At 53.8% G+C, this 15,461-nt stretch overlaps 1 protein-coding gene across 3 annotated transcripts in view; it reads left to right on the top strand.

Annotated features, from left to right (window-relative positions):
- The window catches only part of GNG7 (G protein subunit gamma 7), a 153,850-nt gene that overhangs the window by 104,191 nt on the left and 34,198 nt on the right, over positions 1-15,461 (top strand). For all 3 annotated transcript variants that reach the window (XM_060007320.1, XM_060007321.1, XM_060007322.1), the window contains one exon: positions 14,974-15,010. The gene's annotated coding sequence lies outside the window, so the exon portion shown is untranslated. The remainder of the gene's footprint in view (positions 1-14,973; positions 15,011-15,461) is intronic.

The raw sequence follows: 15,461 nt of genomic DNA on the forward strand, positions 1-15,461 counted from the left end.
TGGATCTGAGTGTCTGCGTGTGCGTGCGTGCATGAGGGCGGCGTCCCATCTCCTGGGCTGTTCATCTCCCAGCAGCTCTCCAGACGAATTCCCAGGGGTGGCAAACACGCGCGTGTGCGCGCACACACGCACAACAACCCAACCAGTGTTTCTTCACTGGTTCCCCGACAGCCCAGGGACAAACGTTGTCCCCCCCAAAGCAAAACAAAGCATGACATCCAAACACTGTCTTTCTTTCTTTCTTTCTTTTAAATATTTATTTATTTGGCCGTGCTGGGTCTTGGTTGCAGCACGCAGGCTCTTAGTTGCAGCACGCAGGCTCTTAGTTGCAGCATGCGAGATCTTACTTGCAGCATGCAGGATCTAGTTCCCTGACCAGGGATCGAACCGCGGCCCCCTGCATTGGAAACACAGAGTCCTAACCACTGGACCACCAGGGAAGTCCCCTAAATAGCGTCTTTCATGGGGTCACCCAGCAGGCCTGTGGGAGGAGCCATGAGCCCATTTAATAGATGGGGATAGTGAGGTTCAGATAAGAATGGGGCTTAGAACAGGTATTGATGTGGAGAAAGTGAAACGTTCACTGTTGATGGGAATGAGAATAGGGCAGCCGCTATGGAGAACAGTCTGGTGGTTCCTTAAAGAATTAAGCATACAGGGACTTCCCGGTGGTCCAGTGGTTAAGACTCCGCGCTGCCACTGCAGGGGGCACGGATTCCATCCCTGGTCAAGGAACTAAGATCCTGCATGCTTCACAGTGTGGCCAAAATTAATAATAATAATAATAATAAATTAAATAAAGTAAATAAAAATTTTTTAAAGGAATTAAGCATAGGGCTTCCCTGCTGGCGCAGTGGTTAAGAATCTGCCTGCCACTTCAGGGGACATGGGTTCAAGCCCTGGTCTGGGAAGATCCCACATACCACGGAGCAACTAAGCCCATGAGCCACAACTACTGAGCCCAGGCACCACAACTACTGAGCCCACGAGCCACAACTACTGAGGCCTGCGTGCCTAGAGCCCGTGCCCCACAGCAAGAGAAGCCACCGCAATGAGAAGCCTGCGCACCGCACGAAAAGTAGCCCCCGCTCGCTGCAACTAGAGAAAGCCCGCATGCAGCAACGAAGACCCAACACAGCCATTAATTAATTAATTAATTAATTGATTAATTCATTAATTTTAAAAAAAGGAAGGAGATTCTGACACCTGCTACGACCTGGATGAACCTCAAGGACATGATGCTCAGTGAAATAAGCCAGACACAGAAGGGCAAATACTGTCTGATTCCACTCACAGGAGGTCCTGGAGGAGTCATATCCACAGAGACAGGAAGTAGATGCTGGGGCCAGAGGCTGGGGGAGGGGCTGGGGAGTCAGTGTTTCATGGGGACAGAGTTTCCTTTTGGGAAGATGAGAAAGTTCTGGAGATGATGGTGGTGATGGCTTCACGACATTGTGAATGTACTTACTGCCACTGAGCTGCACACTTAAAAACAATGCAGATGGTGAATTTTATGTTAAGTGTATTTTACCACCGTTAAAAAAAGCAGAAGGTCTCACAGTGCACCTGCCCTCTGAGGCGCCCCTCTGCAGGAGGGCTGCTTTCCTCCCCAGCACCCGCGTCTCTCTGCACACTCCTAACCCTGAGCCTTTGCTTGAGCCCCTGGCCTCGCAGAATTAATTTTTAAAATTTAAACAGAAAGCAGACTTTCCTGGAGAGAACGCTCAGGCTCCGGCTTGGCAGACACCGACATACGTCCATCGTGGGCCATGCTGTTGAGCTTAGGGTGGGATGACCAGGTGCAGGTACATTGAGCATCCAAGACAGGTGGTGGGCGGACCACAGTGGGGGCAGGGTAGGGAGAAGCCAGGTGGGTTTACCTGGACTCTGCCCAACAGAGGTGTGACGGCTCCTGGAAGACCCAGGCGTGGAGGTGAGATGAGGCATCTTCAATCTCGGGCTGTCCCGGCTCCTCGGGGCTGAACTCGGGGCCTCAGCCTCTTTCAACAGCCGGTCTCTGGTCTCTGCCCCTCGAGGTCTGTCACATTCATGCAGTGTTTTTCCAGCTTCTTCGAGACACAACACCATGGGAGGTGAGGATCAATTCCGTTTTTAGATGTTTCTCTGCAGAGAGCAGAGAAGCAGCGTGACCAAGGACACGGGGCCCAGACAAGGTGTGTGTGTCTTCGGGTCATGTCCCTCTGACCCACCTGGCCTCCGTCAGCACATAACTGGTGGCAGAGGGGCACCCAGAGCTGTGGCCCACACAGTGTCCATTCAATCGAGGAAGTCCACTCCTTTTGACCCAACGTAATCCTCTACTGGAACTCTCCACATCAGTACCTGGAGACCTGCCTCATTCTTTTTCACAGACACGTAGTATTCCGCTGCTTGGCAAAGGCAGGGAGAACATGTTTTAGGCTTTGCAGAATGATGTTGGCTCAAGAACAGGCTTTCTGTATTTAACTGCCAAATTGGGTCATTGGCAGGAGCTGTACCGGTTTAAAGCTCCAGCAGAAATGACCACAACTGGCAAATCCACACAGACGGAAAACAGATTCGTGGTTGTCACGCTTGGGGTGCCCCTGGCATCAAAGGGGTGGGGCCGGGGAGGCTGCTCCACACCCCACGGAGCCCAGGACAGCCCCCCAGAGAAGAGGACCCGGCCCAGTGTCAACAGGGCCAAGGGGGTGACCCTGATCTAGTATCATATCAACAAACTATGGGACTTCCCTGGTCGTGCAGTGGTTAAGAATCCGCCTGCCAATGCAAGGGACATGGGTTCCAGCTCTGGTCCGGGAAGATCCCACGTGCTGCGGAGCAACAAAGCCTGTGAGCCACAACTACTGAGCCCACGCACCACAGCTACTGAAGCCCGTGCGCCTAGAGCCTGCGCTCTGCAACAAGAGAAGCCACCGCCATGAGAAACCCGTGCACTGCAACGAAGAGTAGCCCCCGCTCGCCGCAACTAGAGAAAGCCCACGCGCAGCAACGAAGACCCAATGCAGCCAAAAATAAATATTTTTTAAGAAACACACACACAAAAAAACTATGCATCATCGTACGTGCTTGTTCTTCAAGAATTTGGGCAATTACGATCTGTTTTGTAGCCATTATTATCCCCCAGTTAGTCAGACAGTTAGACTTCATTCTGTGTTTACTGGATTCTACCAGGCTTTTCAGTTTCTCCCACTGATGAGTTGTGTTTGTGTGTGTGTATTTGTATATACATATGAGTGTTTTGTGTATGTGTTATCTCTGTGTATTTGTATGTGTGTATATGTATTTTATTGTGTGTTTTTATGTGTATTTGTATGTATGTGTACATGTATATTTGTATGTGTGTTTATGTGTTTGTGTGTATTTGTGTGTGTGTGTGCGTATGTGTTTCTGTGTTTGAGGGTTGTGTATGTGCGTGGGTGTGTATTTGTATGTGCGTGCATGTGCATGTGCATGTGTGTATTTGTGTGTGCATGTGTGTATGTGGGGTTTGTGTGTGTGCATGTGGGGGTTGTGTGTGTGGTGTGTGTGTGTGTGTGCATGCGGGGTTTGTGTGTATGTGTGTGTGTGTATGTGGGTGGGTGTCTGCGTGGGTAAACCCACCATCCGCGCCTGCCCTGCGTCATGAGGGTGGTTCCCAGGCCGGCTCTGTGGATGCTGGTCCCCAGGTCCTTCCCTTCACTCTGCGCATCTGAGCGGCGTCCCGGAAAGGATGCGGGACTCTCCTGTCACCCGGGGCCAATGCTGGGCTCCACTCGCGCGGCGCTGCCTGGTGGTCTCCCCTCTGGGCCCCTTGCTCCTCTGCCTGGAGCTTGGAAGGTCTCCCCCTGGACCGGCGGCCACTGTAGCTCAGAAGCCACTGAAGACATGTAAACAAGACGAAACAGAAGACCCCAGAGGAGACACGGATCAGCTGATGGAAAAGGCGAATTGTGTCTCAGGGAAAATCTCCACAGACGGGATCACCATCAACATGTAACTTGAACAGATGGAGCTTCCAGACCAGGGGTCGCAAACCACAGCCCAGCGTGACGGCGTGTTTTGTAAATAAAATTGTGTTGGCACGCGGGCAGGTCCATCCATCTACACGTTGTCCGGCCGCTTTCCTGCTGCGGGGCGCAGTGAGCAGCTGGGACAGGACTGACTCCAGGGGCTTTACAGGAAAGGGTTGCCAGCTCTGCTTTACAACCTCCATTTAGACCTTTAGCAGTGGGCGGGCGAGGGTTTGGGGGAGGTCGCCGCAGGGGCAGGGGTTGCCGAGCCCCAAATTCTGGTCTCTTGTCGCCAGCCCTTCCCCACCGAGTCAGACCAAGCCAACAGCCGGGGGTGTGTGTGAGTTCCCAGGGCGGCTGTAACAAAGTTCCACACAACAGAAGTGTATCCTCTCCCAGCCCTGGAGGCCGAAGTCCAGGATCAAGGTGTCGGGAGGGCTGGTTACGTCTGAGGACGCGAGGGAGGGTCTGTCCCAGGCTCTCTCCTAGGCTCTCTCCCAGCTTCTGGTGTGGCCAGCCGCCCTCGGCCTGTACACGCCTCAGCCAGTCTCTGCCTCCGTCTTCACGTGGCCTTCTCCTTCTGTGCGTATTTGTGTCTAAGCGTCCCCTCTCATAAGGACACCAGTCATGTTGGATTAGGCGCCCCCGCTCTGGCGTGACCCCATCTTCACTAATTACCCCTGCAACAACCCTCTCTCCAAATCAGGTCGCATTCTGAGGCCTGGGGTTAGGGCTGCCACGTCTGAATTGGGGGAGACACGATGTGCCCCACGCCAGGGTGTGTGCGTCCTCCAAGTGTCTGCTCCGAATCCGGAGAGAAGTGCCCGGGCTCAGCAAGTGTCGGGCGATGGCGGTGGGGCCTGGGCAGGGGGACAGTGAAAGGCCGCAGAGGGTCACGGGAAAGCACCCACTCTCAAACCAAACACCTTCTGCAGGGGCTGGCGCCGATCTCCTCCTCACCAGGAGCCCCTGTCTCCGCGGCTCCCCCGTGCTCTCAGAAGCTGGACGTTGGGCCTCGGAGGCCGGCTGGGCCGAGTGCCAGGTCACAGAGAACGCATCCTGCTCGAAGGCCAGGCTCTGCTCCTCTGGCTTCAGTGACTTCTCGGAAAGATGGATGTGTCTGGTGCTGGCCTTGCTGCTGCTTGGAGAGCAGATACCCCCATCTCCCCAGTCTCAGGCCTGCCTCTTCCCTCCCCCACAGCCCGCTCTTTAGTTTGGGTGCAGAGGGCCCCCCTGAACCTCAGATCGTCCTCGATTCCTCCCCCACGTTCCCAACCACTTAAATTCCTCTTCATCCCCATCACATCCTCCGTCCACGCCCCTCAGGGTTCTCATCCGGGCTGTTTCCACCTGGTCTCCAGGTCTGTTTATCCATGAAGCCCACGAGAATGCTTTAGTTTAACATCAGAAGAAAACCATGAATATACTGATCCAGGCTGGATGGTGTCCATCTTTACACCAATGTGGTCGTAAAGTATGTTCAATATTTTTTTATGGAGAGGGACCTTGAAAGTCATAGTGAGGCCCTGCTTTTGTTCCTTCCACCCTGGACCCATCACTGCCTGTGTGGAAACTTCCTTTGGCCCCAGGAAAAGGCCCAAACTCTCCACACAGCACGCACGTCCATTTTGGACCACACCTGCCTGGCTCTGGCTGCTGGCCCCCCATCCACTCTGCTCTGACCTCCCACATCCTGGCCTGAACTCGGGGTATCATCCAGCCGGGGCCTCCCACCGGGGTTTACCCAACCTTAAGCTCTGGGCCTGGACACTGTCTCCTGTAGGAAGCTTGTTGTACTTAACTCCTTTTTTTAAAAAAAAAAAAAAGATTGAGCTATAATTCACATGCCATAAAATTCACCTATTTAAAATATGCAATTCAGTGTTTCTGGTACATTCATAAGGTTGTACAATTACGGCCACTACCTAATTCCAGAATATTTTCATCACCCCCCCGCAAATAACCCTATACCCCATTCAGTCTTCCCCAGCCCCAGGCAACTATGAATTCACCTTCTATGTCTGCGAATCTGCCTGTTCCGGACGTTTCCCATCAGTGGAGTCACACACTGTGTGTCCTTCTGTGTCTGGCTTCTCTCACTGAGCATCGTGTTCTCAGGGTCCGTCCATGTTGTAGCGAGGGTCAAGGCTTCACCCCTTTGCGTGGCTGAGTTTATCCATCACCCAGTGATGGACATTTGGGTCATGTCCAGTTTTTGCCTATTATAGATGATGCTGCTTTGGACATTAGTGCACACTTTTCTGTGTGGACATGTGTTTTCATGTCCCTTGGGTACATACGTAGGAGTGGAACTGCAGGGTCAGAGGGTAATTCTTTTAACCTTTGGAGGAGCTGCCATTCCTTAACCTCAGAGGCTGTTCATCCCTCCAGCTCAGGGTTCTGCAAACTACAGCCAAGGGGGTGGGATCTGGCCCTCTGCCTGTTGTTGCAAATAAAGTTTTACTGGCATACAGCACGCCCATGACATGTCTACGGCGGCTACTGAGTTGAATCTTTGCCACAGAGACTGAAATATTTACAATCTGGCCTTTTATAGAAAAAAGTGTGTTGATGTGTGGCACTTAAATGACACACTGTGATCGTCTATTTATGCATCTTGAGAACCCCTCCCTCTACTTTCCTCCTGCGGAACAGAAAGTTCCCCACTGGCGGGAATGTGATCTTCTATTTCTGTTTCCTACCATCATTAAACATGTGGACTCATTACCCCACCCTCGCCTTCCGGGAGCATTGAACCCGTGGAAAGCCTGGGCCTCCCTTTCCTGTGGGTGCGGGCCGGCCTCACCCGGGGGTCCCGCCCTGGCTGCCCGGTGGAGTCACCAGGGCCCTCTGCAACCGGCCACACCCAGGCCAGCTGCCACAGTTCCCCGCCCCCCGCCCCAGGCAGACCGCAGTGGCCCCTCCAGAGGGTTCCAAAGCTTGGGAACCCCGGGTAACTGGTTCCTAATCCCAGATGTCTGCGGTTCCCATGGATATAGTCCCAGAGGCAGGGAATCCACAGACCATTTCTCCCATGCAAACAGCCTGGATGTATCAACCCTGCAAGGTGCAGGCATCTCAAGGGGGTTTGGCGTGCCTTCTCTGTCCTCCCCCAAATGCCCAGAGCCAGTCAGTCCAGCGGTGGGAGGGGAGCCCTTGTCACTCAAGGTCCCAGCTCTCACAGCTGCAGGGACGTGCATCTAGAGACTTTTTTTTTTTTTAATTTCCTGAGACTGCTGTTAACAAAGGGCCTCAAACTGCATGGCTCAAACCAGACATTTATTCTCACACATTCTGCAGGCCTGAAGTCCAAGCTCAGGGTGTCACAGGGCTGTGCTCCCTCCAGAGGCTCCAGAGGGGGACCCTTCCTGCCTCTTCCAGCTTCTGGGGCTGCATCGTCCTCAGCTCGTGGCCGCATCACCCCAGTCTCTGCGTCCATCTTCACGAGGCCTCTCCCTGTGTGTCTGAGTATCAAATCCCACCCCCACTCCACTTTCTCCGATAAAGACACCAGCTATTGGGTGTAAGGCCCACCCTGAATCCAGGAAGCTCTGGCGGGGGGTGGGGGGACGGGACGCGGGGGGCACGACATGGATATTTGAGGGGCAGTATCGGACCCACTATAACCAGTGGACATTATTTTTGTTTAGGCAAAAAGTACCCAAACTAAAAACGAACACCAGACGATCTTTCCAGAGAACGGTCACCCCACTTTGCAACCTTTCCTTTTATTTCTTCCTGCCATTTCCCCTCCCACGCCAGCTACCACCATCATTGCCTCGATGACTTGTCGTTTGCCCTTGTGGAAGCGCCTCAAATCCTTCTTGGTCCAGGGAAGGATGGGAGGGTAGGTAGAAACGTTTAACTCAGTGGACAGTTAAGGTGGTAATCGTGTTGCAATAAATAAATGTATCAGACTGACACAGGAACACCTGAAGCTCACACAGGGTTGTGTGTCAATTATGTCTCAATACAAATACGTTTTTTTAACATCTTTATTGGAGTATAATTGCTTTACAATGTTGCGTTAGTTTCTGCTGTATAACAAAGTGAATCAGCTATATGTACACCTACGTTCAATACAAATACATTTTTAAAAAGTAAGTTGAGGGCTTCCCTGGTGGCACAGTGGTTGAGAGTCCGCCTGCCGATGCAGGGGACACGGGTTCGTGCCCCGGTCCAGGAAGATCCCACATGCCGTGGAGCAGCTGGGCCCGTGAGCCATGGCCGCTGAGCCTGCGCGTCTGGAGCCTGTGCTCCGCAATGGGAGAGGCCACAACAGTAAGAGACCCGCGTACCACACACACAAAAAAAGTAAGTTGAGAGTAAACAGTTGTATTAAAAATTCCTACTTGAGGGAATTCCCTGGCGGTCCAGTGGTTAGGACTCCAAGCTTCCACTGCAGGGGGCACGGGTTCGATCCCTGGTCGGGGAGCTAAGATCCCAAAAGCTGTGCGGCACAGCAAATGAAATGAAATGAAATAAAAATTCTTACTTGAAATGAATCCACTGAAGGGATTTAAAGACGTTAACTCAATAATCCTAGAGCAGGAACTTTGCTCAGTGGAGCTCTCTGCCCCCCAGGGGACACTGGGCCATGTCTCGGGACATCTGTGGTTTTCATGACTGGGGGGCTCCTGGCATCGAGGGGGTGGGAGCAGGGATGCTGCTGAGCCCCCCACAGTGCCCGGGACAGCCCCCCACAGAGTGACCCGGGGCCCCAACGTCAGCAGGGCCGATGGAGAGAATCCCTGTTGTAAATACTGAAGGTGAGGATAGCTTTCAACTGAAAAAATATATATAATGTTTATTGGTCATTTAAAAAAAATCAGCTGTAGGTGTGTCTCCCTGCAGCTGTGACAAGCTGGGCCCCCCCTTTTGGGCCAAGGACTGGCTGAGGGCACAAGGGGGCCATGGCAGCTGCTCAGGGGCATCGCGGGCCCCCAGGGTACCTGGTCTGATGTGAACCTTCCAAATCCGTCGGATTTTTGCTTCAAAGCCCCGAGTGGGTGGAGGGCATGAGTGCTTGCCCGGGAGCCCAGTTTCCTTCTGAGAAGCAGAATGCAGAGTAACTTCTAAGAGAAGTGCCTGAGGAAGGGGATTACCCTACAGTCTCCCCAGAAGAGCTGGTGAAAATCAACAAGAAGCACTTCTGGTTTCTTTCACTGCCTAGGCGGCTTCCTCTGCCGGGCGCTGTGCTCTCAGGCATCTCTGAGATTTAAAAAAAAAAAAAAAAAAGTAGATGATCTATTTTTGAATCCTTCTCGGAGAAGCCCTTGGCAGTTGAACAGCTGAGCTGAGACCAGCAAGGACAAGAGCTTGGGCAAAGGCACCCAGAGGTGGAGCCGGGAGTCCTGGGCAAGGACAGGGTTGTGCAGAGAACAGGATTCGGTCCCCCACCGACCCCCCCCCGCATCCAGCCCTGCTGACATCAGCCGGGCATCCTCTGGGGGGGCCGTCCTGGGCACTGCGGGGTGTGGAGCAGCGTCCCTGCCCCCATCCACTCGATGCCAGGAGCCCCCCAGAGTACCAACCACAGATGTCCCCAGGCACCGCCCAGTGTCCCCTGGGGGCAGAACTACCCTAGGAGAGACCCCTGCCCTAGTGACCCACTCCCCCAACTACACACACACACACACACACACACACACACACACACGCACGCACGCACGTGAAGACCTCCCCCGTGTCCTGCATGTAAAGCAGGGCCTTGCTAATGAAAAAGCACAGAGTCAGAGGTTCTGGAATTTTCCTCCCTCTGTCTCATGGGTGAGCCACGGAGCTGCATGTATCTCCAGAAGCACCAGGGACCCTGCCAGGCGGGTCTGCAAAGCAGCCGTTAACACCTTTCTCAGGAGAAAGAAGGGAAATTCAACTTCTGACCCATAATAAACACTCAGCGAGTGTGATGACCCCAGCCCAGCCCCATCCCCCCACCCAGGCTCCGCCCTCCAGGAAATGAGGATAAAATCAGAAGGGACCTAGGGATCCAGGCCTCCTCAGCTGTACCCGTGTCAGCCCAGGACCCAAGGCCTTTCCACTCGACCCAGGCCACTCAGCCCTTGATCCTGGAGCCACAGCTGCTACATCTAATAATTCGGGTTTCGTTCAGTTAAAAAATACTTTGGGGACTTCCCTGGCGGTCCAATGGTTAAGACTCCGTGCTTTCAGTGCAGGGGGCCCAGGTTCCATCCCTGGTCGAGGAACTAAGATCCACCTGACGTGTGATGCGGCCAAAAAATTTAAAAATAAAAAAATATCATTAAAGAAATATTTTATTGCTAAAAAAAAAACCCCGCTAACCATCATCTGAGCCTTCAGCGAGTCATAACCTTTTTGCTGGTGGCAGGTCCTGCCCCCATGCTGTGGACAGGGCGGCCGTGGCCATTTCTTAAAATGAGGTAAGAATGAAGTCTGCCGAATCGGTGGCCTCTTCCTTTCATGAACGGTTTCCCCGTAGCGTCCGATACGGTTTGAAGGCATTTTACCCGCAGGAGAACGTCCTTCACAGTTGGAGTCGATGCCCTCAAACCCTTTGTCAGCTAAGTCTATGTCCTATCCTCAGTCCTTTGTTGTCATTTCAACAGTCTCCCCAGCATCCTCACCAGGAGGAGATTCTTCCATCTCCAAACCCGTTTCTTTGGACTCAGCACACTCTTTATTCCTTGCGGGAACGTGTTGCCCCAAACCTGCAATTTGTAAAGAACGCGATATCCGTGAAGCGCGATAAAACGAGGTGTGCCCGTGTATCACGTGTCATATCTGTCGGGTTATTTTTATCATCGTTGCCTTAGTTCGCACCTCCTGCAGTGCTGGGCACCGTCTTTGTCTCATTTCGTCATCACCATGACCCCGAGAGCGGTGCCGTGGGTCCTTATGTTACAGACAGGGCATCAGGGTTCAGAGAGCCAGTGGGCCGACGTCCAGACCAACGCCCCGAGCCAGGGCCGGAGCTCGCTCAAAATCCCCTCCCTGCACCTCAGCTGGGCCAGAAAGACCAACTCCTCACCCCCTCTGAGCAGATGCTGGCTGGCTGTCTTCTAGAACATTCTAAAATCTTCTAGGAAGTTCTTCTCACCTAAACAGCTCATCCTGCAATCGGAATCTGTACCCTCTTTCCCATCCTCACGAGTGAAAGTCAGGATGACCATGATCATGAAAATGATGATAATAAAAATAAATCATTCCATCGGAATAGTGATTCACTGCAGGAGGAGGCCCTGGGATGCCTTCGGGGGTCTTGGAAATGTTCTACGTCTTGATGCAGGTCATGGTGACTCAGGTGCACACACTTTTTAAATGCATGGTCTGTACGTGAGCAAACTGTACACTCTTCTGTAGGCATGTCCTACATGTCCTACTGTCAACCGCTGTGCCACCAGGGAAGCCCTGCAGTCTTTTTGAAGGTCAAGTTGGAAGGTGGATCAAGTCCTCTCTACCTTTAAACTCAGGGTTTACACATAAGAATTCATCCTCAGGGGCTTCCCTGGTGACGCAGTGGTTGGGAGTCCACCTGCCGATGCAGGGGACACGGGTTCGTGCCCCGGTCCGGGAAGATCCCACATGCCGCGGAGCGGCTGGGCCCGTGAGCCATGGCCGCTGAGCCTGCGCGTCCGGAGTCTGTGCTCCACAACGGGAGAGGCCACGACAGTGAGAGGCCCGCGTACCGCAAAAAAAAAAGAGAGGCACACACAGAATTCCCTGTGCTTTGATATTTGCCTCATGTGCACTGATTCTCATGGTACAATGATTTAAGAAGAGGAAAGAATCAGAAACAACCCAAACATCCAATAATGGGCAAGAATAGATATACATAGTACTACTACTAATCATAGATTTTGGTACATCCACAAAGGTCCTGTTGGTAAATGCAGCATTAGTATCCTGGACGGGACCCCGGAACAGAACAGACATTGTTTGATGGGGTGGAGTAATGGTGAAACCCAGATAAAGCCTGGAGTTGAATTCAGAGTAAGGCGCCTGGGTCCATTTCTTCATTTTGATGAGATGCCGACCTTAAGAGGAGCTGGCTGAGGGCACGTGCAAACTCTCTGTGCTGTTTTTGTCACTTTTCTGTCCATCTAAAATCATTCCAAAATCAGAAGAATTTGTGATGGCATGGGAAAAGAGTGGTTCCCCTCACAATGTGATAGACAGTAAGCAAATTAAGAAAAATTGTAAAGGCAGGTGATCAAATGGCATGTAGGACCTGAATTTGTAAAAACGGAGGCATATATATATATGTAAAAACGGAGGCATATATATGTAAAAACGGAGGCATATATGTGTATATGCCGTGAAAAATCCAGGCGGTGGGATTATGGTTGATTTTTTGTTATTTCATGTGATTTCTAGATTTGGGAAAATGCAGTTGTGTTCCTTTCATGGTCATAAAGAAGAGAAAATATGTATACAGTTGATTCTTGTCATTGGCAGCGGTTCTGGGCCATAAAGTCGCCGCAAACGCTGAATTAGTGAACACCGCACCACCGCTCCTGGGGACACACAGGGCCAGGATCCCGTGAGCCTCCGTCACCCCATTGTCACGCCCGATTCCCACGCACACTCGTGTGATGTGCGTTTCTGTTTAAAGGCGCCTAGTCTGATAGCAGTTGTTGATTCATTCACGGCGGGGCTGTAACCCTGGCCTGAACAAAGCTCATCTAACACACGCACTGTCCCCGTGAGCACGTCACCGTCCTCCTGCACGTGGGACACCGGCCAGCAAGCACTTCGGCTCTACACCGGGGGGCCATTTTAGAGGCAGAGTCACCCGCCAAAATCCCCAAAATGCCCAAAACGTAGCCCTAAATGGTGAAAAGGACCCTGGTTACCACCCGGTTCCACTTCAGCTGGGAAGATGGTTGTCGGTGACTCGAATGTTTCACTGCTCTTCCCGTGTCCTCTAATGACTGCACACACCCACCCCCAAGTATCAATCTGGGGGTTACAATCTAGCGAGTAGGTGAATTCCCAAGTACAGAATCTGAAGGTATCGAGGCTTGACCCTATAGAACACCTCCCGTGGCCCGTTCCCACGCAGGCCTGCTGGCATCCACACAGCAGGCGGGCCCAGCCCTCGCCGGGAGCATGGGCTGGTCCTGAGGCGCCCCGACACCCCGGTGCCCCAGCACACTCAGCCCAGCAGAGGTGTGTCTCCCCCTCTAAGCCCCGGGAGCCCAGTGTTGACCTTTAGCAGGAGCTGGGGTTCCCCCGCCTCAAGGGACCGGGGCAGGAGCGCCCCCTGCCAGATGCCTTACTCTGTGTCTGTGTGTCTCACCCAGCACTTCCTTAAGACAGGGGTCTCACCTGGGGGTGACTCTGCCTCCAGAGGACACTGGGCCCTGTCTGGGGACATCTGTGGCTATCAGGACTGGGGGGCTGCTGGCATCGAGGGGGTGGGGGTCAGGGACACTGCTTCACACCCCACGGTGCCCAGGACGCGCCGATGTCAACAGTGCCGGGGGTCAGAAGCCCTGCTTTAGAGAAAGCTGCCCCAGGGACTTCCCTGGAGGCCCAGTGGTTAGGACTCCGAGCTTCCACGGCAGGGGGTGAAGGTTCGATCCCTCGTCAGGGAACTAAGATCCCGCGTGCCACGCGGTGTGGCCAAAAGAAATAGTGAAACTGCCCCAGCCAGCTCCTTCCTGTGGCTGAGACTCGGCTGGGTCTCCCCCCTGCCCCCCCCCCGCCCTGCCCCGTGGTCTCTGATGCCAGCCCCCTGGGGCCCAGGGCCACTGAGAAAGGCTCGGTGGCCCTCGGCGCTGGCCCTGGAGTGGCAGCAGCAGCATGTCCCTTTGTGTAGGTGGAAAAAACCCCTGTAGGTTTGTGGAAAGAGCTAATGTTTGTGAAGGAAGAGGGGCCGGCTCTCCGAGACCGAAGGGGACCTGGAGGGAAACAGCCTCGCCCGAGGCAGGCCCCGCAGCTCAGGAAGCCTGGCCTGCGCTGGGCAGGGGCTTCTGTTGACCTCCCCACAGCAAGCCCACAGTGGAATGGGCCCCAAGCAAGGGCCTGCCTAGAGCTCGAGGGTGGTCAAGCTGCTGGCTTGTGAACTGTGGTCAGTGGCCCGGCAGCTGCCGGGGGTCCCTGCCCCCGGAGCAGAGGCTGAGGCATCCTTCTGGCCGAGCAGGACGCGTAGCCCCGCAGCAGAGGACAGGCCTCCGTAGCCACAAACGGGAGGCTGGTGCTGGCCGCCTGGAGGGGACGGGGTTACCGCTCACCTCTCCCTCCTGGCCTTGGTGGGTGCCTCCCCAGGCGCTGCAGTGTGGAGAGTGGGGTGGAGGCTGGCGTCCAGCCTCAGGGTCACCCTGACAGCTGGACGTGGCGGCCCCAGGGCCCCTCATTGCTGTGTGCATCAATCATCAGAAAGAGACTGGACTCCGTCCAGGGTTCCGCTTGGAGCAGTGGGTCCCATCCCCCGGAAGGCCAGCGGCTCCAAAGTACCAGAGCCCACCCCGCCCCCGGGGTCCGATCACGGGGACTTCCATACTTTCCCGGTGACCTCCTGGCCCCAGGCGGCCAGCCTCAGATCCCTCGCCTTCCTGGCCCCGTATACCTGTCACCTCTTCCACCCGGGGTTAATTGCTTTGCCCCGAGATCGCTTTTTCCACCTCTCCCTTTTTGGCCCCGGCAAGTGGCTTCCATCAAAACCGAAAACCAGACGTGGAAAAACCCCAAGCGTGACACATCAAGGCTCGGTTCCATTTCAAGGCTTGGGGTCCCCGTGTCCTGAGATGGAATAATACAAGTTCCAGACAAAAACTCAACTCCCCCCTCCCCAGAGAAACACAGTTGTCTCTCCTGAATGGATCGGTGTAAATCTCCAGAGGCACCCCCGTTCCTTCTCTGGAGGACACGGCCGGTTCCAAACCAAATGCCACATTTTCAGTGACAGCCAAGTATCTCTCTGAGAAAAGCTGGAGCTAATTACGTTAAAAATATTTAACCGTGATTTTTTTTTTTTCCTCTCTCTCTCTCTAAACAGGGTCAAACAGTGCTGCTTCTTGGAAAAACTGAAAAAGGTAGGTAGCGTTTTCTCTTACTTCACGAGCTTGGAATCCCTTGTTTTTGAGCAAAGGAACAAACAAGCCAGAGTGTTTCGTGCGCACATGACACACTGGGAATTGTGTCACCGTGAAACGAGCTCTGGGCTCCCAGCCAGGAAACCCGAGTTCAAATCCCAGGTCCACCTCTGAGAGGCTCTGCCGTGTCTGGGCGGGTTCCTTTCATCTCCCTGCAGAGGAAATAACACGCTGTGACTTCCCAAGCGTGGTGCCGGCAGTTTGCGAAGGGGGCCGTCCAGCAGGTTGGAAATGTGCGCCTTTCCAGGAAGTGGTCCATTTTGTGTAGATGACCTAATCCGCTGGCAACCTTGGTCCCCAGCACCCTCCTACAGCCCTTCCCACTTCCAGGAGCTCAGTGGTCACGCCTGGCTCTGGTCCCCCGGCGTCTTCCCCCTTTTTCTCCCCATCA

The sequence above is a fragment of the Delphinus delphis genome, chromosome 3, assembly GCF_949987515.2.
Source record: "Delphinus delphis chromosome 3, mDelDel1.2, whole genome shotgun sequence".
Taxonomy (NCBI): domain Eukaryota; kingdom Metazoa; phylum Chordata; class Mammalia; order Artiodactyla; family Delphinidae; genus Delphinus; species Delphinus delphis.